Source organism: Caretta caretta, chromosome 3, assembly GCF_965140235.1.
Source record: "Caretta caretta isolate rCarCar2 chromosome 3, rCarCar1.hap1, whole genome shotgun sequence".
Lineage (NCBI taxonomy): Eukaryota > Metazoa > Chordata > Testudines > Cheloniidae > Caretta > Caretta caretta.
The window spans coordinates 8274058-8297114 of record NC_134208.1 but is presented as its reverse complement, the minus strand read 5'-3'; the positions used below and the strand labels follow the sequence as shown (position 1 = coordinate 8297114).

General features: G+C 44.4%; 1 protein-coding gene across 4 annotated transcripts in view; it reads right to left on the bottom strand.

Moving 5' to 3' along the window:
- EXTL3 (exostosin like glycosyltransferase 3) overlaps window positions 1-23057 on the bottom strand; it is a 229728-nt gene that overhangs the window by 132401 nt on the left and 74270 nt on the right. The gene's annotated exons all lie outside the window — the stretch shown is intronic.

The window sequence follows — 23057 nt, the reverse complement described above, 5'->3', positions numbered from 1 at the left end:
TGGAATTATAATCAAAGTAAAGAGGAGATTATCTTGGACAGTGGTCTTTAAAAATTAAAAGAGTAACCTGTGTTAAAGAGCCTTTGTTTTTATATTCTGCTTTCCATGTGGATTTGGCTTAGCCACGGGGTTGAATTTTGCTTAAAGACTGTAATCGTTTATACAGCTGTTTAAGCCATGATTAAATTTAATTGGTGTGCACCAGGGAGAAAGTATTGTTCCCTCCAACCACTAGAGAACACATTTGTATCTGAGCTCCGTGCTAGGTGCATCCAGCTCTGTAAAAACACTGTGCCATAATCAACCACAGTATAGCCCTTAACAGGGACCTCAAAACAAATTCCAATGCCAGTTTTGGAACTCTCTTAGGAGGGATCCCTTTTTTAAGAGGTTGCAGGTTCGAGACATCGGAGGTTAAAAACCAATTACAAACAAGTTAAAATGGACAAAGTACTTTAAAAAATCCTCATTTGTTCACAGAAACAGAACAGCCCAATTTTCTCCTCTCTGAAATCCTCTTGTGGTCTTAACATTTATTTTTAAAAATAAAACAGTCCTTTGATTTCAAAAATGCAGTCTAGAAATGGAGACATAAGATACTTTTTGATCTGATTTCAACATTATTCTGACAGATTTCAGAGGAACAGCCGTGTTAGTCTGTATTTGCAAAAAGAAAAGGAGTACTTGTGGCACCTTAGAGACTAACCAATTTATTTGAGCATGAAGTGAGCTGTAGCTCACGAAAGCTCATGCTCAAATAAATTGGTTAGTCTCTAAGGTGCCACAAGTACTCCTTTTCTTTTAACATTATTCTGATAATTGCACCAAAGTAGCCCATTTCCTTTGATGCTACAAACTTTGATGCTGAAGACTATTAATTTAGTCTGGACCGGTCCTCCAGACCTTCTGCACGGCAGACCATTTCTAGTCACTAGTCTCAGCTTACTACAGTGAAACCTAAACTCTTTAAACCTTTTTGATCAAACCATTATTTTTTTAAAAAAAGCACATTAACCAATGACTAAGGCCAAAGGGGAGGAGATGTGATAAGAGGATATAAATATTTGAAGGGCAAACAGTGAGCAGACAAAGGAATGTGGGGAATGACAGAAATAATTACATGAAATTTGGAAAGGGAACACTTAAGTCTGATTTTATTAGGAAGCGTGTCCAAAAAGTTAGAGCCATAGACTGCAGTAGAGTCTTCCAAAGGAAGAAGATGAAGCCATGTATTTTTAGTGGTGGCCAAAACAATAGTAAATGTAACAGAACAATCCAACTGAGATTGGGGTTCCCTCATGCTAGGAGCTGTACAAATACATAGTAAGAGATAGTCCTGGCCCATAATAGCTTAGAACCTAAACAGACAAGTAGAAAGGTGAGAAAGTAAATAGAGGCACAGAGATGTACATGCCCTAGGTCTGCTGGGTCCCAGTCCAGTAGACTGCTCACAGAAACACAGTACCTCAATGGGCCGTAGGTGTACAAGATGCTCTCTGTTCGGAAGAATCTACAATCTAGGTTAGATACAACATGAAATGAGACAGCTTACAGCAATCAAGGGGAGGGAGAGCTATACAAGGTAAGGTGAGAAAGCGCATTCTTTTCAGGAGGTGCACAGTATGTTATTGCCACTTTTTAAATTTTTCCTTATTTCAGAATTGCGAGGAGTCACAGGGAGAGAATGGGTCACCTTTTCCATAGCTAGTTCTATAGGTATGTCTACACTGTAATCAAAAGAGCACAATACCACATGCAGACAGGAACATGCTTGTACCGTTCAATCTTTAAAAAAGGGCATAAGCCTTTCAGGAATTTGCACACCAAATATTAAACAAAACCTTTGCACACTGGAAGTTAAACAGAACCCTTGAACTCCCTGGACTGCTGCCTAGAACCAGCACTGCATTCTCCATTACATGCAGCAACTTATTTCTAAGAGATCAGACAGGAGCAATACCGCTCAGTTTTTGTAGCATAACTTGCACCTTCTGTGTGAACACATCATTTGCTTGTCCAAGACGGCACAGAAATCTAGTGATCCTCGCACCTCCCCATGAAGGTCCCTGCAAAGAGGCCACCATCCATACTAACTAGAAAATATCTCATGTTTTGAGGGAAATCTCAACTGCCTCTTAATGTTGCAGCAGTTCAAGACTCTACAACGCAATGTATTGTAAGAAACAGTCTTGAGAAGCAGCATGGTCCAGTGGACCAAGAATGATGCTGTGAGCCTCAGGGTACTGAATTCTTATCCCGCTTCTGTCGCTTTGAAAAGTCACAACCTGCATGACTTAGTTTCCATACCTTAAAAAATGTAGCCCATTCTTCCCTACTCCACAGGATTGCTGCAAGGATTAGCATGCAAAGCACTCTGAAGATGCTGAGCATTACACAGGTGCTACATATCCAAAGCCCTTCATTTTTAGTTTTTATTTTGTTTAAAATTTCCTGGTGTTTATTCCAAAAATTAAACAACAGGTGAAAATCAGTGCAAAATGTAATAGTCTTCTGGCTAAATAGCAGCATTAAATATGGGGAGCGGGAAGACAGGGGAAAAAAGCAACAAATAGAGAAAAGTAACAAGTATCAAATGGAAAAGCAGTTTAACGCTGTAGCTTGTTTTATGAACTGTACATTAAGAGTATGTACATGTATGCACATGCATGCTTCTGTATGCATCTTCCAAGACATTGCCTTATCCTAACAGATGGCCTCACATTTACACTTCAACTAATTTATTCTTCACATAAGCATAGCTACCTGACGTACTGTATTGGATTAACACATTCAGTATTTTCATGTAGACTCACAGACTAATGGCAGAAGCAGTTTCTCCCCTGCCCCCCAAGCCTGCTCCTGTCCCCCACAGATCTTGGGTGCAGCCCCCCACCCCTGCGGAGGCCAGCCTCCCCCCTCGTGGGGGGGGGGGCTGCGCAGTGCACCACAATGTCTTGGGACGGCCCTGGCCAGAAGGGACCACCATGATCATCTAATCTGACCTCCTGCACATTGTAGGCCATAGAACTTCGCTCACCGACTCCTGTAACAGACCCCTAACCTGTGGCTGAGTCACCGAAGTCCTTAAATCATGAGAATTCACCACTTGCAAGTGTAAACGACCCATGCCCCACACTACAGAGTAAGGCAAAACACACCCTGGGTCTCTGCCAATCTGACCCTGGGAAAATTCCTTCCTAACCCCAAATATCACAGTCAGTTGGACCCTGAGCATTTTGGCCTGGACAGAATGCTCTGTAGTAACTCAGATCCCTCCCCATTTAGTGTCCCATCACCAACCACTGGAGATATTTGCTGCTAGCAGTCACAGATTCGCTATATAGACAGTCTCATCATACTACCCCGTCCATAAACTTATCAAGCTCAGTCTTGAAGCCAGTTAGGGTTTTTGCCCCCATGGCTCCCCTTGGAAGGCTGTTAGAGAACTTCCTTTCTCTGATGTTTAGAAACCTTCATCTAGTTTCAAGCCCCTAAAAAAAACCAAACAGCTGTTTTTGTAAAACTTGGGAATTTTACAGAAAAAAAAAAGTAGTTAAACTGAAGACAAAGGGACTTGTGCACATCATAACACATGCCCTCTTTTGCCTTGGATCCAACCATTCCCATCCCCTTTTCCCCTCTGTAACTTTCCCCTCTGTTTTCTTTTCCCATCATCTCTGACAGCTGGACTACTGCACAGGGGATTCAGCCCACACCCTCCTCATTAGAGCATAGACTGCCTTTCAAGAAGCTCTGGAAATGTCCTTTCCAGGATATTTCATAAGCATTGAAAAACAACTGCAATGCAGGTGAATAAAGTTATCACCGAGGAAAAGAAAAGACACAAAACTCCATGTGTTAACAGTGCCTGTGAGCTGTGACTGTGTCATTGCCCTGCTCATGGGCGGCGAGTTCTATGGGCCCGTGGTGCCCGGGCACCAGGAATATTCCTGTCCCAGGGGCCCAGCTCCAGCAAAGTTTCCCATCTCCCCACACACACACACACCCCTCTTCCCCCCCCCCGCGCTTCCCCCAGCCCCACCTGCTGCCCCCAGGTGATTTAAAACAGCCCGGGGGCTCCCGCCACCACCCAGCAGTGCAGCGGGGCTGAGCGGCTTCCTGCGCGCTCGTTCCATGTGGCTGCCGGCAGGTCCTTGCAGCCCACGTGAGGGGGTTGTGCCGCTGCGCACTGCCCCCACCCCAACGCCCCTGCGGCCAATGGGAAGCTGCAGGGGCAGTGCCCGGAGACAGCAACTTGAGGAGACACCTCCTGGCCTGCCCCACCTAGGAGCCGCTGCCGGAAGGGATACCCCAGATAAGCATCGAACCCCCCCATCCACTTCCAGAGCCTGCACCCACACCCCCTCCGCAAACACACCCTTCAGCCCCCAAATTTCCTCCTGCACCCCCACCCCCTTTGCCCCCAAACTCCCTCCCAGAGCCTGCACCCCTCACCCCCTCCTGCACCCCACACCCCCTCCCCCCTAACTCCCTCTTGCACTCCCACCTCTCCCCTGCACCTACTTTTGTCCCCAAACTCCCTCCCAGAGCCTGCACACCCACCCCCTCCTGCACCCCCGCCCCCTTCCCAGAGCCTGCACCCAGGACCCAAACTCATTCCCAGAGCCTGCACTCCAGACCCCATCCCCTACCCAAACTCCCTCCCAGAGCCCAACCTCTCACCCCTTCTGCACCCAAATTCCCTTCCAGAGCCTGCACCCTGCACCCCAATCCCCTGCCCCAGCCCAGAGCATGCACCCAAACTCCATCCAGAGCCTGCACTCCAGACCCCGTCCCCCACCAAACTCCCCCCCAGAGCCTTAGGCAGGTGTGTGGGGGGAGTTTGCGGGGTGTGGGGGAGGGGTTCTGGGTGTTCTGGGCACCACCAAAATTTCTACAAACCTACCACCCCTGGTCCACAAATCGTTTAACATTAGCACCTACAAAAAACACTGAAGATTATGGTTCACTTTTATGGACCACCACTAGGTGGGGCACAGAGTTGTCTTTTATGTAACCAGGGACTTCCTCATGTCCTGAACTCATGGGAACAGGATGGGGAAATCAACACAAGATTCCAACTGTATTAACTAAATAACTAATCAAAAGTATAAAATAAAATTCATATATAAAATCAAAATCAATCAGATCAAATTAATCTAATCATCAGGTTGACTGAACCACATAAAATAAACCAAAAATTCTTTGTAAGATTTTTCTAATAATTTGAGATAGGAGCAGTTTATCCATCCACCCCAAAATAACAGGGCACAATCAAATCACAACGCTAGCTGATATATTTACATTCCAGCTTAGTGCCTGATACAGGGAGCATCAAATCACTCCCACGTTGAAGATGATGTTGGGCCAACTCTGAGGCCAAACAAGGCTGCCTGTCCAAAGTACAGCTTTATAACACATAGGCAACAATCTCTTCTCCCCACCCCACCATAGGGTTACATGAAATATTCCAATTCAATTCAAATGATACAGCTTGTTACATTCAAAATTCAAATACAAATTGTAGGTGAAAAGACCATGATTTCCCAGGGAAAACATACAACTCCTAACCATAAAATATACGCTTGTGTGATATTTTTAGACAGCGTGGCTATTTAACCTATGGCTGTTTCAAGTGTTTGAGAGATTATTTGACAGGTGTCATTCTCAGATAAACTCTGAGTTCTATACACACATGTGCTCACTACCAGGAATCTGCTGGAGTTAAAATAAATGTGTGCTAGACTGGTAAGGTAAAAATATGTCCTTCTGCTAGTAGAAACTGGAAAAACAAACCCAAAAGATCAATGCTTATGTAAGATGGTTGTCACGACTCTTGCAGTTTCATGAAGCTGTTTAACGGGGTGGCATGCACCTCTCACAAGCACCGCCTGGCTGGGTGTGTGTCTGCACCTCTCAGCTTCCAGTGACTTCTGTGAGCAGTTTCTCAGGTGGGTTTCAGTGACTCAGCCCTCAGACCGAATCACACACAGTTCATGTGAATCCCGAACAAAGCAGACCCCTCCTGGGGTATCAGTCCAACAAGGCCCTTCTAGTGCCCTCAACAGAACTGCTAGGGTCTGTGCCCCCAGGGCTCCCTCCTTGAAGACAATGTCTTTGCCCTCTCTGGGCCTTTTACTGACCCAAGCCCTCCAGCTGAGTCACTAACCGTTCAGGTTTCAGAGTAACAGCCGTGTTAGTCTGTATTCGCAAAAAGAAAAGGAGTACTTGTGGCACCTTAGAGACTAACCAATTTATTTGAGCATGAGCTTTCGTGAGCTACAGCTCACTTCATCGGATGCATGCCGTGGAAACTGCAGCAGACTTTATTTATACACAGAGAATATGAAAAGAATACCTCCTCCCACCCCACTGTCCTGCTGGTAATAGCTTATCTAAAGTGATCACCAGCAGGAGAGTGAATTTGTGTGGGGGGGTGGAGGGTGAGAAAACCTGGATTTGTGCTGGAAATGGCCCACCTGATGATCACTTTAGATAAGCTATTACCAGCAGGACAGTGGGGTGGGAGGAGGTATTTTTTCATATTCTCTGTGTATAAATAAAGTCTGCTGCAGTTTCCACGGCATGCATCCAATGAAGTGAGCTGTAGCTCACGAAAGCTCATGCTCAAATAAATTGGTTAGTCTCTAAGGTGCCACAAGTACTCCTTTTCTTTTTACTAACCGTTCAAGTCCCCTTCTGAGGGTGTATCAAGATCCAATAAAGTCCAGTATGACTGACCCTTTTCAGGGTCATCAATCCCCTCTGAGTGGAATAGTAGCCACATACTGCTGCATCCCCTTTAACTCTTTACTATGCTGCTACAGTTCCCTGAGCCACTTCCATGTAGCCCCAGCACCTTCACCAACCAATCATCTTACCTCAGGACATACAGCAAGTCCCAGCCAGGGGCTCCCTCTTGTTCCCCTAGTCCCTGCCAGCAACTGCTCTGTCCGCACTCCTGTAGCTCCCTCAGCAAGCCAGGAACACCATTCTCACTCCTCCAGCTCCAGGGAGCAACTCCCTGACTCTGGCTCTGCAGTTCCTTTTATATGGCTGCTTCCCCTGCTGCTACTCTAGGCAGCCTGGAGGACTGCTCTACTGCTCCTTTCTGGGACAGGGTGTGGTAGGACCCTGATGCCTGCAGCAGGGGACCTCTGCACTTGGTACACTCTGTCACACGCTGGTACATGATCGAAATGATTAGACAGTTTCTGCAGCACAACTATTTTAGTGCTGACAGACTTCCTGGCTAGCTACGGGTCAACTTCCTTGTGGCTATAGAAACTTAAATGTGTGTTGCTGGACTCCTACTTGTCAGTGGCCAGTCAGGAAGGTAGAGGCAGCGCAGGCCTCTCTGTCAGACATGGTGGCATTGCACGACCAAAGGCCAGCAACCAGAAGCAAGCCATGGCTTCTTTTTTTTTTTCCCTTCAAATTTTGAAGATGGCAGCCTTGCTGTTTCTTCTTTCCTCAGGAGTCCCTTGGCAAATCAGAATGAGATATTCCCCTTCTGCAGTCATTGGCATCTCTGGAGTCTGATTACTCTCACTCCAACTTTATGCAAATGAAGAACTTCCCCCTTCCAATAATTTCTTGCTCAGAAAGTCCACAATTCAAAAGCAAATATGTACTCAACAGTCAGTCAGCAAGTCCATAGTTATTTTGAGAACTCTGTGGTCATGGCTGAGAGAATGTCTGGACTGACCCTTCTCCAAAAGTACTAAAAAATAATTTTAAAAAATCCTATAAAACTTGAAAAAGATTACAACATTCATCACCACCGATCACACATGCAGTCACCAACAGAGGAGCAGTTCCTTATTCTACAGACAGATGCTTAGAACCTCCCCCTTCGCATCTGGTACTCAGCAGCTCAACTCTGCATAGCATTTTTGACACACAAAATGTGGGTGCAAACGTAGACTAACTATGTCAGAGCAAAAGTTCTTGTCCTCCTAGAATCACAATTTTGGGGTCCAATTTTTAATATCTGGGTCTCTCACTACTTCACAACATACTCCTCTGACACTATCCCCACCAGCTCACCACCCACACTGCAAATCAGAAAAAACACAAGGATGGCTTGAGAAAAGGAAAATAATTTACAGCCTACTGGAAGAAACAAGAGCAAAAGCACACACACTCTTCATCACAAAGAAAGATCTGAACTGTTGTTCCCCTTCCCTACTCCCATTTTCTGTTTCACAGGGAGACTCAAACAGAAATATTGCCAGAAAGGATTGTTTAGATGTCTACGCTTCAATTGTTTCAGAGCTGGATTTGTGCGGAACCCCATCCTAGCAGGGTAGATGTGGTTCTTCATGCTTCCATGAGAGAGAAAACAGTTTCACAAAAAATGTTGATGTTCTTATTTCCAAGTTCTCTATTTTTCTCTCCCTCTCTTTTTTTTTTTTTAATTTTGCACAATAGTTTTTTGTTTCATTTCTCAGAAACAGTTATTGAAATTTTTCATTTGGGTTTTTGATAAATGAAAACTTTCAACGTTTATTATGAAGTTTCATTAAAGGCAAGAATGAACAATTTTTTGTGGAAAAAAATATCTTTTCTAAAAAACCCCAACTCTGCTGAAAACCACGCAGTTTCCTCTGTGTGCAGGGAGGGAAGGCAAGTGGGATTTCAGGTGATGATATCTTATTATCCACGTAAAGCAAACAGGGTATAGGAATACAAGAATACGCAATATTTCCCCTCTCCTCACTGTGGAGCATGGCTACCGTTTCAGCTGACAACCACCCTGCCACCGGACAGGCGACCAACCGTATTTCCATGGTACTGTGTCTATGCAACCCATGTGCCTATTAGGGAGATACCTCTAAGAGCTCTAAGGGGTGGGGAGGAGGGGGGAAGGGAGGGAAGAATAGGAACGAGTGGTGTCTGAGTCATTGTTGCCTGGCAAATGCACAATTAGCACTCCACATCCACAAGTTTCTGGATGTTGGGTGTGGTAGTTTTGGGTATGGACAATAGATTCCCTTTAGCTAGACTCAGACTCCGTGAGGGCAAGTAGTCAGGGCAACTGCTTTAGAAAAGGCCATGTGCCCTGTGTGGGTTGCGGGAAGCTAAGCCACAGAGAAGAAAGTAGGCTGGTTTCCCCCTGACTCTGAAGCATTTTGCATCGTTAATCCTCCAACAGTGTTAATTACAGAAAGGGAAAACTAATTTTTTATTTTAATTGTATACTTGGAATGTGGTTTGATTTTAGCCCAACAGTTTTAGTTAAATTGTCTCAACTAGAACGATTCACCAACTTCTCTCTTATTTAAAGGCAATAATAGGGAAAGAATGAGTTGTATTTTGCTATTCTCAGTTTGTATTTTTCTTGTCACAGGGGTTTGTTTTTTTTTTAATCTATACACTTAAACGGAGTGGATGGTTAACTGGGGAGCTGACTAGCTAACTGAGTGATTTCAGCAGAGGAGGAGGAAAAGTCTGCATGGATTCCAACTGAAGAGTACTACAAGCAAGTGGTTTCAGAGGAACAGCCGTGTTAGTCTGTATTCGCAAAAAGAAAAGGAGTACTTGTGGCACCTTAGAGACTAACTGTAGCTCACGAAAGCTCATGCTCAAATAAATTGGTTAGTCTCTAAGGTGCCACAAGTACTCCTTTTCTTTTTACAAGCAAGTGGAGGGAAGATGATGGTGCAGTCCTTTTGACTCAGCAGACAATAGATTTTGGTGATCAAATACTGTACCTGATGGCATGGCTACACTGGAAACTTCAAAGTGCTGTCGCGGAAGTGCTCCCGCAGCAGCGCTTTGAAGTGTGAGTGTGGTCACGTGCAAGCGCCGGGAGACAGCTCTCCCAGCGCTCCTGGTAATCCACTTCCACAAGGGGATTAGCTCCCAGCGCTCGGCGCCTGTTTACACTAGCTTAAAGCGCTCTGACTTGCTGCACTCTGGGGGGTGATTTTTCACACCCCTGAGCCAGCAAGTTAGAGCGCTATAAAATATAAGTGTAGCCAAGCCCTGAGACCTAAGCTTTGGGAACTCTGAGTTTCTTCTCACTGTATTTCTGTGAGAATTGACCTGCTTCGATTTAATCTGTTTTCTTTATTTATGTTTATGTAGAACTGTGAAGATAATATATGTGGATTATAAAGTAGCCATGTTATGTTGTAGAAATTAAGTTATTATTATGTTGCTTTATCATTATAAGATTTTACAAAGTTGGTACTTAAGAATTAAGTAAATTTCTTTTGTTCTTTTTTGGACTTGATTGTGGAGAGGTTGATCCTGCACAATCATTGCTGAAAAACCTTAGTGACTGAATTCAGGGTCTCCAGGTACTTTTCTATGGAGTTGGGGTTTTTAGGCACTGGAAAAGGGCAGTGAAGTAAAATCTAGCCCACCCAAAGATTACACATGTACAGTTGTAAAGGATTCAGGGATCCTTTGGATAAAAAGCATTTTATGAAGCAGCATAAGTTAATTCCACTTGCATGTCAAGTGGCTGAACTCAGAAGCCAGCCAGATAGAAAAGAAAGACCAGGTACAAAGAGTTGGAGCTCAATGGGTTTCTTTCCCCCATTTAAAAAAATTTGAAACTAAGGAAACTTTGGAAAAGAAACTGAGAGAACATTAAGGATTAACTGTTCTCTTTCCAAGTTTGCTGGAGTGCATCAATTCTGTTAAGCTGCAGAGACCACTTAAAGGGTGTGAACTGAATAAATCGTACTGGAACGGAGAGAACTGAGCACAGCAGTGAAGAGAAGGACTGATTTGTCCAGATTTTTTTTTAAAAGTGACAAGTAGTAAAAGGTCTTCTGAGGGGAAAGCTGGCCAGTGAGAGAGGCCAAACAGAAATTGGAGTTAGGTGTGACAGAGATCAGCAAAGGCAGGAGTAAATAAGTATATAGCATTCAAAGAGTCTAATCAAACAGGGGACTGCAAAAGAGGGAGGGCTTTTGGATAGTAGGGCAGCTCAGTCTTTGCAGAGTACAAATGAGGAGAGGTCCACAGACAAAAATCAACTGTTGCAAAGAATGACTGTTTGAACGTCCGAGACAGGCTGCTCGAGAGTATGCACAGCACTCCTCTTTATGAATGATGCCCACATGGACTACAGGTGAATGATGCCCAAGTTGATTTCCGACCAGCTGGGCAAAGGTGGGGGAAAGTGGGAGTGCGTGGAGAGCAGCTGAAGAGAGAAAAAGGCAGCCAACTGGAGCCACCCCAAAGGTAAAGACCCACAGCAAGACACAGCAGATGGGATTGAGGTAGGAAAACATGTTCAGGACCAAGATCTGTTACAAAAAGAGACCAGGACAAATTGGAAGGAGTTCTTTGCTGCACTGTTCTGGTCAAGGAGCTGGAAAGACCAAATGATGTAGAAAGAGCTAGAAATGTAGAGCCTGGCTACCAAACAGCTAAAAGAGGAACAACATGACAACAGCTTACAAATATCTGAAGGGAGAGAAATTATTTAGTGTAGTACACAGAAGCACAGCTTGGAGTGATGGAATTAAAGTTTAAGAAAGAAAACATAGGCTGGACTTCCCTATGGCCTGCTCCACTAGGATGTGGAAGAGTCTCCTAGGGGAAGTGGCAAGTGCCCCATTGTTAAGCACAGTTAAAAAGTATAATAACCCCATTAGAGAATGTACTGTAGGAAACAAGTCTACAGTGTGCACAGGGGGTAGAAAAAGTGTCTTAAGACAGTCATTCCCAATTCTAATTTCTACAATGCAGTCATTTTTCCATAGCACTGCAGACAATTAATGTTTAGGATTTAACGTCCCCCCCCAAAATGTGCACAGGTATTTCTTATATTTCTTTTCCCTTGTTTTGCTATCAAGAACTTTTGTGCAGAAATAGGCTCTTTGAGGATCTATCTGCTTGCTAGCGAGGATTATTTATTTCCCCACCCGAGGGTGCTGGTGCTGTCCAAACAAGTTGCCACAGCAGACAATTGCAACATCTCAAAGGGAGGATAATGTTATCAGATGAGAAAGGAACCCTGTACCGGGGAAGAACACACAGACGCAGAATTGTTTCCAAATGCCAAGCAATGGTTTTCAGTATTTCATACAGGAGAGTCAGGAACTCCTAAATATAAAAGAAATGAACTGGAAAATTTTACCAGCTAAGTCCTGAGTTCAGGAAAAGGCACTATGCACACCACTCCCATTGAGAGGGCCACGCAGGAAGCCAGGGAAATCCAGACAGGAGGACAGAGCACCCACAAAACCTAGACTTCAACCAAAAGAAAGGACTTGGGGCTCCCCTGCATTGCTTCAGGCAATCACGGTGGGAAATGCAGCACCACACATTCAGATCTCTGCAGGTATATAAATGAGGAAATGATTTTCAAGATATTTGGCTCTATTTTTGTGTAGTTTTAACCTTACTTGTTTGTTATTCACTTGGGATAAATCAGTATTTATTTAAATTGAAGATTTTCTATTCCCGTTTAAAACACCACAAAACAGAGGGAGGGAGAGAGAGAGGGGAGTACTAGTTTTGTGCGCCAGCTACCTACTTGCCTTGATTCATGAATACTAGACTCCTGCAAGGGTAAGCAAGGAATGGAACCATTTCCCCAGCATGTACTGCTCACATGCAATGATTTATTACGTTAAAGTAATTACTGACACACAGTTCAGATTTATCTTCTGGGGAAGGACCTTTTTAAATTTCACATGGGAGCCTTTGCAGTGGCTACTCTCACAATAAATTCACCCAAATAAACAGATGCAAATCTTCTAAAGTGCAATCAGAATAGGGCAGGGAAAATTGGACAACAAATCTAATCCTCCAAATCCCTTAACTAATATCGACCTCAGTTGGAAACGAGGATGTTCAGTACTTTGAAGGTCTGAACCCTCGAGCTGCAAGTCATGGAAGAGAGAGTAAAATGTCACATAATGAGAGGACCAATCTAGGAACTAAGAAAAAATGGATACTGATCTGTTCTGTAACTATTATTCTTCAAGACGTGTTGCACATGTCCATTGCACTTCAGATGTGTGCATGCCCAACACAGTTATCAGAGATTTTTTCTCTCCGCAGTACCTGTTGGGGTGGCACATGTGCCCTTCTGCTGCCTCACGTCACTGCATGAAAGTATAAAGGGCAGAGCCATCCCCAGTCCCCTTCAGTTCCTTTTTTACCAGACAGACTCCAACAGAGATGGGAAGGAAGGTGGGTCGTGGCATGGACACGTGCAACACATCTTGAAGAACAGTTAGTCCCTGTTTCTTCAAGTGATTGCACATGTGCATTCCACTTCAGGGGACTCCCAGGCATTTCAATCTGCAGGCGGAACTGGAGTCTACCTGAGTAAGGATTGAAGGACCATACGCCGAAATCTGGCATCATCTCTAGATTGCTGACATGGCATAATGTGAAGCAGAGTTATGTACTGAAGACGAACCTGAAGCTTTGCAAATGTCCAGAACAGGCACCTGGGCCAGGAAGGCTGCAGAGCGAGAGAGAGATCTGGTTTCATGTACTAGCGCTCTACTCAGTGGAGTTACATTAGCCAAATTGTAGCAACAAATGAATACAAGAGAAGATCCACAAGGAAATCATGTGAGAAGAGACTGGAAGGCCTTCCATTTTGCCCGCAACTGCCATCAACAGGTGTGATGACAATCTGAATGGTTCTTTTGACATCAAACATGTGGAGTCTCCCCTCGTAGTTATGATTACGAGGCTCAGAAAAGAAAGTTGGTAAATATATAGCCTGATTAATATGAAAGTGAGACACCACCTTGGTGAGGAACTTCAGATGAGGATGTAGATAAACTGTGTTCTTGTAAAAGACCACATGCACAGGTTCAGAAACCAGAGCTTGTACTTCACCCACTCTCCTGGCGGAGGTGATTAAGACCAAAAATTCTTTTCATTGAGAGATGGAGTAGTGAATGGGTAGTCAATAGTTTAAATGGGGGTGGGGGCATTAGCGTTGCTTAGATTAGGTTTAAGTCCCATGCGAGGCAGGATCCTCCACTTGGGGAATATAACTGGTCCAACCCCTTTAGAACCCCGATCATCATTGGATTGGAGAAAAGACAGCAGTTATCCATTGCAGGTGAAATGCCAAGACAGCTGCCAGGTGGACTTTTATGGAACTAATGGCAAGATCTTGTTGCTTCAGGTATAACAGACAGCTCCAGTCCACCGCATGTTGGATTCAGACTGGGGAAACACCTTTCGGCTGTGACCAGACAGGAAATAATCTCTTCCACTTTGCCAGGTAAGTATACCTAGAAGAAGGGGGGAGGGATAGCTCAATGGTTTGAGCATTGGCCTGCTAAACCCAGGGTTGTGAGTTCAGTCCTTGAGGGGGCCATTTAGGGATCTGGGGCAGAAATTGGGGATTGGTCCTGCTTTGAGCAGGGGGTTGGATTAGATGACCTCCTGAGGTCCCTTCCAACCCAGATATTCTATGATCAGGCTTTCTACTATTTAAAAACATATCTTGGACTCCCTTTCAACAAATTTCTTCTTGAGGAGTTAACCATGGAGCACCTAGGCTGTCAGATGAAGGGCCTGTAGGCTGGGGTGGAGGAGGTGATCGTGGTCCTGAGAGATCAGGTCTGGTCCAGTTTATAGTGTCAGTGGAGCACTATGTGAGACAGTTAGCAGTGTGGAAAATCAAAGTTGCTGCAGCCATACCAGAGCTATGGGTATAACTTGAGCTTGGTCCTGCCCAACTTTCAGCAACACTCTGGGCAGGAGTGGAGCCAAAGGAAATGAGCACAGGAGTTTGACCTCCAAGATAGGAGGCAAGCACCTGTCAGAGACCCAGGGCTGTGACCTGCCTGAGAATAAAAATGATGACGCTTCCTGTTGATTTTTGTAGCGAACATGTCTATGAGGGGAGTCTCCCACCACTGGAAAATGAATCTGGCCACATCTGGACAGGGAGACCACTTGTGGTGACTGCTAAATGATCTACTTTATGTGGTCTGCCAAAGCACTCAATACCCAGGAGGGGAGAGACTGAGGTGGACTGAAAACCTGGATTTGTGCTGGAAATGGCCCAACTTGATGATCACTTTAGATAAGCTATTACCAGCAGGAGAGTGGGGTGGGAGGAGGTATTGTTTTATGGTCTCTGTGCATATAATGTCTTCTGCAGTTTCCACAGTATGCATCCGATGAAGTGAGCTGTAGCTCACGAAAGCTCATGCTCAAATAAATTGGTTACTCTCTAAGGTGCCACAAGTCCTCCTTTTCTTTTTGAAAATTCCCAGAGTGTCATTGCCTCCTGGCATAACAAACTCAACCAGGCTGCTCCCTGCCTGTTGATGTAACACACGCAGGGCCAGCTCTGGGCACCAGCAAAACAAGCAGATGCTTGGGGCGGCACATTTCTAGGGGCAGCATTCCGGTGCCAGCCATGCCACCCCTAGAAACGTGCCCCCCGCCATCCCAGCTCGCCTCCGCCTGCTCCTCTGAGCATGCCCCCTCCCTCCCAGGCTTGCCGCATGCGAAACAGCTGTTTCGTGCGGCAAGCCTGGGAGGGAGGGAGGAGAAACCGAGCAGCGGCGCACTTGGGGGGAAGTGGCGGTGGTGGAGCAGTTCCCCTCCCCTGCCCCGTTACTTCCTGCGTTCCCCCCCGCACCCTCGCTCTGAATGCACTGCCTCTCCCTCGCCTGAGAGGGAGGGGGGAGAAGCGGAGCGGCGGCATGTTCAGGGGAGCAGGTGGAGTGGAGGGGAGCTAGGTGGCGGGTTACGGGGGGGAACCGCAGGAAGCAATGCGGGGGGCGGAAAATGCGGCACACCCGGGGGGGCACGAGAAAAAAAGCGGGGACGGCAAAAATCCTAGAGCCGGCCCTGAACACATGGCCATTGTATTATCTGCCAGAACTAACAGATTTCTAGAGCCTGGCAAATCTGCAGATATCCACTTTATATCTGCAGATGCGGATATCCATGGACCATGTTTGTGGATCGGATGCGGATACAAATTTTGTATGCACGCATGGCTGAACAGATTTCTCCCTTTGACATGGGGAAGGAAGACCTGATGAGGGCCATCTATCAGCTTAATTGTCTTACATTTATATAGAGAGTCAAATCTTGGGCAGACCATAACCCGTTTGTCCACAGGAACCCCATGTGAGCCCCCCAACATAGGGAGGGTCTGTCACTAAGATCAAAGCTGGCTGAGGTGGAGCAAATGACACACACACACACACACACACACACACACTCACACTCCTGAAAGGTCTGTCCACCAGTCTAGGGAGGCCAAGACTCATGTGGGCACCTCAGCTACCGTGTCCAGAGGCAAAAAGAAAAGGAGTACTTGTGGCACCTTAGAGACTAACCAATTTATTTGAACATGAGCTTTCGTGAGCTACAGCTCACTTCATCGGAGGGTGACAAATCAGGGAGAACCCAGAACCTAGCCAGCCTTGAAGCTTCTTGAGATAGAGCCTGGCATGATGAACTAGATATGTGCATGAAACCATTTTCCCCAGAAGCCTAAAGCAATTTATGCTGTGGTGACAGGATGGGCCTGCAGATCTAAAGCAAAGGCCCACATTGCCTGGAATTTTAACTGCGGGAAACAGGTGTTAGCTTCTGCAGAGTCCAAGACTGCTCTGATTAACTCTCTTTTGCACAGGTGACAGGATTGACTTCTTTGTGCTGATGAACAATCCAAGTGCTTTGAAGGTGGACTGGATAACAGTCACACTGCCCAATACCTGAGCTTTGGACCAGTCTCTGCTCAACCAGTCATGAAGGCGGGAAATGAAGAATTCAAGAGTTTCCCTGAGCTATGCTTCCACCATTGCTATGTGCTTTGTGAACACGTGGTACCACAGATAGACCAACCAGTAGAGTGATTTCTTGACCAAAAATCTGAGAAACGTTCTGTGGCTCCAAGGTAATGCCACATAGAAATACATGGCAGTGGTACCATCAGATACTCTCACTGTGGTCCTGCTTCCAGCAGAACCATTCTGAACTGATACATTCTAAGACTTCCTATATTTTGCCATTCGATAGCACCTTCCCCCAATCAAGGATCTCAATGTGCTTTAAAACACTAAGCAAGCTCCACAAGGGTAAGTAATATCTATATGTTACAGATGGGAAAACTGAAGCACAGATTTGTTCAAGTCAAGGAGGAAGGTTCTGGCAGAGTCTGGAATAGAATCCAGATGTCATGACTGTTCTTCTCAATAAGTCTATCGAAAATGTTTATGCTTAGTGTTAACTCCTTGGAGACTATGAATGTACAAGTCTTATTAAGCATTCATTTAACTATTAACTTTTGTAAAGAGCCATACAAGTACTCAGTATTAATGTCACTAATAGTACAGAAAACAATTATAATAGTTAACTCACCAGGTGCATGGTTCATGAACATGTGAGAGCTAGTTTCCTTTGGAAGGGGGGCAATTGTTTTGGTATTCCACAGAACTTTACCAAATATCTCAAAAAATGCAGAAGAAAATTACCATAGCTCTCCCTGAATTTTGACCAGAAGGCTGCCAGAACGAACATTGCTATAAAAACCATGGATTAAAAGGTAGCCACCCAGCTACACCACCCTACAGGACATCTGTAACACAAAAGACACAGAACAGGATGGGATGGGCAAGAGGGGCAAATGTGAGAAGCAGGTGGTTTGTAAATGAAAAAAAGAGCGTGCTAGGCTCTATCTGAAATGTTGGAAGCATTTTATATGCTTTGGGGCTGGGGGGAGGGAATATCTAAAGCAAAGCAAACCACAAGGCATCAACAACCTCTTGATGACAGAAGCCCAGTTTTTGTCAGCATGACTCATGACAGCTGGAGGAACAAGGACCAAAGCAAATAAGAGAATGCCTAGAATACATTTTGCCCTTAAATAGCATCTTTCATCCGAGAAAGAAAAAGAGCATTGTGCAAACATTACAATCCCCCTTGGCAGATGGAGAAGTATAATTTATCGCCATTTTGCAGATAAGGAAATGAGGATCCAGTTCTGTTTTATTAACCTAAGATTTTTTTCCTATTTATGAAGTGTGCTCCTAAGGACATACACAATTAAAGAGACAAGTTGACTTGATTCTGTTAAGGTGTTAAATCCCTCACTGCAAACCCTACACAAGATCTCCATTTCTCTCTCTCCAGTGATCCAAGAGAAACCTTGACTTATGTGCAGAAACTTAGGCTGTGTCAGACCAAAAGCAATGGTGAATATTAGTAACACAGGTAAGGATTTTTACAAGTTATCTGTATGTTAGCATTGTCCCTTTAAGAGTTTTAAAATGAAAAGTTAGCAATTCACCATCTGGACTGTATCTTACTTACCCATAATGATGATTCAGCTGTAGTAGAAAGAGAGCCTGAGACATAAGGCCTTGTATCAGAGACCTAAGGCCTGAGCTAAAGTAGTGGTCAAAGCTTTGCTGATATAAAGCAAAACCAGGTTGTGAACAAGAGAGACGCCTGCTCACAGAATCTGGCAAGAACAGGGCTGATATCACAGAAACACATATTCCTAAGGCCTTGTCTACACTTACCGGGGGATTAACGAGCGGCGATCGATGCATCAGCGGTCGATTTAGCGGGTCTAGTGAAGACCCGCTAAATCGACTGCAAATCGCTCTGCTGTCAACTCCTGTACTCCACCGCAACAAGAAGAGAAAGGGGAGTCAAAGGGAGAACGTCTCCCATTGACTTCGCATAGTGTGTACCCCATGGTAAGTAGATCTAAGCTACGTTGATCTGAGTTATGCTATTAATGTAACTAGATGACCTCCTGAGGTCCCTTCCAACCCTGATATTCTATGATTCTAAGTAGGCATCATGCTATGGCATGAATGAATGGCACTTCTTCCATTTGAGATGCCAGATTCATTCTGCTTAGAATTGGTAGTGTACTTTCACTGTACATTCAGGACTCAGCCTGAAACAACCTTCATTCCAATAAAGATTTTGCCATTGCTCTTTCCCCCACCCCTGCTCTCTCACTCACTCCGGCCAAAGGGGCACATGGTAGAAACCAGCGGGTGGCAACGTGAGCTACCCTGCTTCCACAGCCACTTTACTAAGAAATGATGCCCCAAACACACAACACTATGATGATCTCATGGTTAAGGCATGAGACTGGGATCTACAAAATTTGGGTTCAATTCCCAGCTCTGCCATGGACTTCCTGTGTGAATCTGGCAAGTCACTGACCCTCTGAACGCTTTGGGGCAGGGGCTGTCTGTCACTACTTGTATGTACATCACTTAGCGCAGGGGGGCCCCTAATCTCAGCTCTAGGTGCTGTTAGAACGCAAATATAAATACAATAGCTGGGACTTATCCCTTCCCACAAAGAGGAGGAAATTTTCCCTCTGATCTTTTCCAATTAAAAATTTGTAAAAACATCTTTTTAGGCTAAAATCTTCTTTGTAGGTAGACAGTGCCTGTAAGACCAAAACCAGAGGAAATAGCACATAGTGATCTGCCTGCCTTAACACCACCTCCTGTTCTACCCAAAAAGTATATGTTGTACAGTTTCCTGCATCTTCCCAATGCAAGAGACTGATTAGAGCTGATAACCTGGTTTTCATCCAACCTCCTTCTAATTAGACATTACACAAAAGTAAACAATTACTTCAAGATAGCTTTAAGCCCCGCTCAACACCTGCTGCCATCATTCCGAACAAGCTTCTCATATACCCATATAGCCTCAGTGTGTCACAGGTGAAGTAATATGATGAGTATGGATTAGAACAAAATGCCATTTTGAAAAAGAGAAGGGCACCTTGAATACTGGAAGTGAAATATTTTAAAACAACACAGAACAAAATAGCATAAAGCAGCACGGAGCAGCTTTTCTTTACCACACAAAGGACTACTTTTAGGTTTAACCCCAAAAGGAAGCTCCACCGGTTAATTGTCCTTTTTGCTGAATTCTGACAGGAGGTTTCAGATTTGGGAGGTATAGAATCAATGTATGCTTGCATCTACTCAGAGTGATTAAGAACATCTGCAAATATGAGAAAGAGTATGCGCAAGAGTGCACTCACACAGGTGCGCATACGGAGTAAAAAGCCAAAACACACAGTGGTGCCAACCTTTATGATTTTACCATGAGTCTCATGATATTTGAATTCTTTTATTAAATTCCTGGTTCCTGGAGACAGCTGTTTACATGAGAATCTCAGCTTTCATTTAACAAATGATTTTCTAGACCTCCTAATTGTAAAGAAAAGCCTGAAAACATGAAAGGAGTGCACTCTTAAGGCTCAACAACCAGAAGGCAGAGAAGACATCCCCACAATTTACTATTTTTTAAATCTCAAGATTTTTTTAAGCCAATCTCGTTATTGCGGGAGTGCAGACTCATTATTTTTGAATACTTGGGAGTTGACCATGCTGAATGTAGTAATGGCTGGGACAAGCCAGCACATGTGTGAGCAAGAAGTTGAAGTTTGGAAATCCGAACTAACAACACATAAGGGGCATGTTTCCTGCCCTAGTTCAAAACTGCCTTCTCTTACACCAAACTCTCCAAATACTAGATCTTGGTAACTTTTCCCAGGAGGGCTTGACAGGACTCCCACCAGCCCTGCTTTTGGCTCGGGTCAGAAGAATCCCTGTGGGAATAAACCAAAAGGCTTCAGCTCTCTTCTTTCCACTGCCAGGTGCTGAGGATGCATGCTCTGGCAGACCTCCCAGTTCCTGCAGGCCTAGGACTTGACAGAAATGAACTCTGGCCGCTTACATGCTAAGGAAGTGAACCACAGGTCATGAAGCGAGCCACACTTTTATATTTTGGTGTTACCTTAGACCTCAGCAATATACGAATTTTGTACCGATCTTGCTATGCCAGGGGTATTTTTTTTTCTAAAACACTGAAATAATTATATTTGTACAACACCTCATGTGGACACAGCTGTGTTCGTTTAAAAGGTACCTTATAGTATAGGTTATTCTCTTTCCAGTATGGGACTAAGCTATACTGGTATAAGAACCTTTATAGCAGAAGAACTTCATCACACTAGGGGGGTTGTATTGCTTTAACTGTACCACTATTGTTCAAGTGATCCAGCTTTTGTGTGTAGACAAAAGCTGAGACTATGTTAAAGATGGGATGGAAGAGGCCTTCCAAAGAAGGGGGTGTTTAGGGGTTTAGAAATCAAAGTGTGATTGGGTCACTACCCTTTAATGCTTTGGGAGAAATTCTTCACACGCTATAATTTATGCTGCTCTTTGCTTGTTCACGTATCACCACCTTCCGGCAACTGCTGTCGAGTCTTTCATGCATCAATGAAGTAGACACAAAAATCAACTGTTCTGAATAATAAAAGTTAGAGAGAATAAAAATCCATTAGGGCAGCTAAAATCAGCTTTACAAGAGGAGCTCAGCCATCAACTCAGGTTTCCCACAAAGTATGTTAACATACATACAAAATCACTACCCTTGCCCACAATCAACAATCCTGCAAGGGTACACATGGCACACAGGCATTTGCACTCATCTCACTGCTACAGGCATTTGTGGTGGCATCATGACACCATCACCCCAAGATGGGGGAAACCCACTCAGAACCTTAACTTGAGTCTTGGCAGATAGGTAGAAGAGGACATTATTTTGTTATGTTGATATTTCTCCTTACACTCATAGTGAATATGTTCTGTTCATGATCTGGGATCTCAAATGGAATTTTTAGAAAGCTTTTCCATTCAGCCTTAGCTTCCTTTTAAGCAGTTTTTGGAGACTAAATTCTATGTTCAAGGCAGATGTACAAGCCTTCTAATTTAGGCCTATTAAGCAAAGCCCAGCTGTTCAATCGCTGGCAGCCAACTTTTGTCCTGTTTTCTTTTTCAAATCGTGACTTGAAAAGTGTAACTTAAATGCATTTTTAATTTTTTAAAAGTTAATAAATACAGAATTCTTGAGATGATTATTGAAGCACAGATGTCAGAGACAGAAGATACAATACACCAAATAGTCCTCTACTGGGGACCAGTATGGAATTGTTCCCTCTCTTCCCGCCTCCCCCAATCCCAGCTCCCGATCTAGCTCTGAATTCCCAAGGCAAAAAATAATTAACTATCCCAGAATGAAGTTTGAAAGAGTCTACCACTTACTTTAGTTAAACATCAGAAAGCCTTGGAAATCCAGGTGAACAGGCTGAATACTTTACCACAAACCCCTAAAAGATCTGAGAAGTGTGCAAACGCATGGTTACGGTCACCCAAACCGCCTTAACTTTGTCCCCCATAGTGCCACAGTGGGGGTAAGCAGAAACTCAGACTAGCTTATATAAATCAAAACAGGCTTAACTGTCAAATCAATGCTTTACACTGGAACAATGACAAGATGCAAACTGGATTCTGGGAGATCCAACTGAGATTTCCTTTTCCGCTTCAAATCTAGCCTTTTGAAAGCATATGGGGGAGGAGAGGTAGGGGGAGGAAGAGGAATGAAGTGGATCCTTTACAGTCTGCAGTTGATTTGTTTCACCACAGAGACGCATTTTACCCACCCAAGTTAAACTCACTTCAATGCCACATATCATAGGAATTGCCTTACCAGATCAGTCCTTTCATCTCTCAGTACAGTATCTCTTCTCCAATGGTGGCCAAAACCAGATGTTCCACTGGAAGACAGACTTCCCTGTACCTAACTATGCAATACAGTATGTGAGGGTGAATTCATTCCAGATTTCTGTATGACTAGTTTTACCATGGAACATGAGATTTCAGGATCCTCTATCTTTCCTTTTGTAGATACAAATATTAATGTCCATAACCTTATCCAGTCCTTTTTCAGCTCTAGCGATCATTGGACATGCAGCTAGACAGCTGCATTTTCCACCAGGATGGTCTCTGTACAAAGCAGGTCAAGAACCTAGTCTGACATCACACAGATGCATGAACAGAATTTGAACCCGTGAAATTCCTGGCTTTAGCCACTAGGCGGCACACAGACTCCTCATTACATTTTCATCAATGGATAAAAACTTAACAGCAAGATTTTGCTGAAATAAAATTGTAAAGAGCCATCATCATATAGCAAAATCCACCATAAGCAACACAGGACTTTTTGAGAGTCTGGTTTCCTGGTCAGGTTTGATATATCTG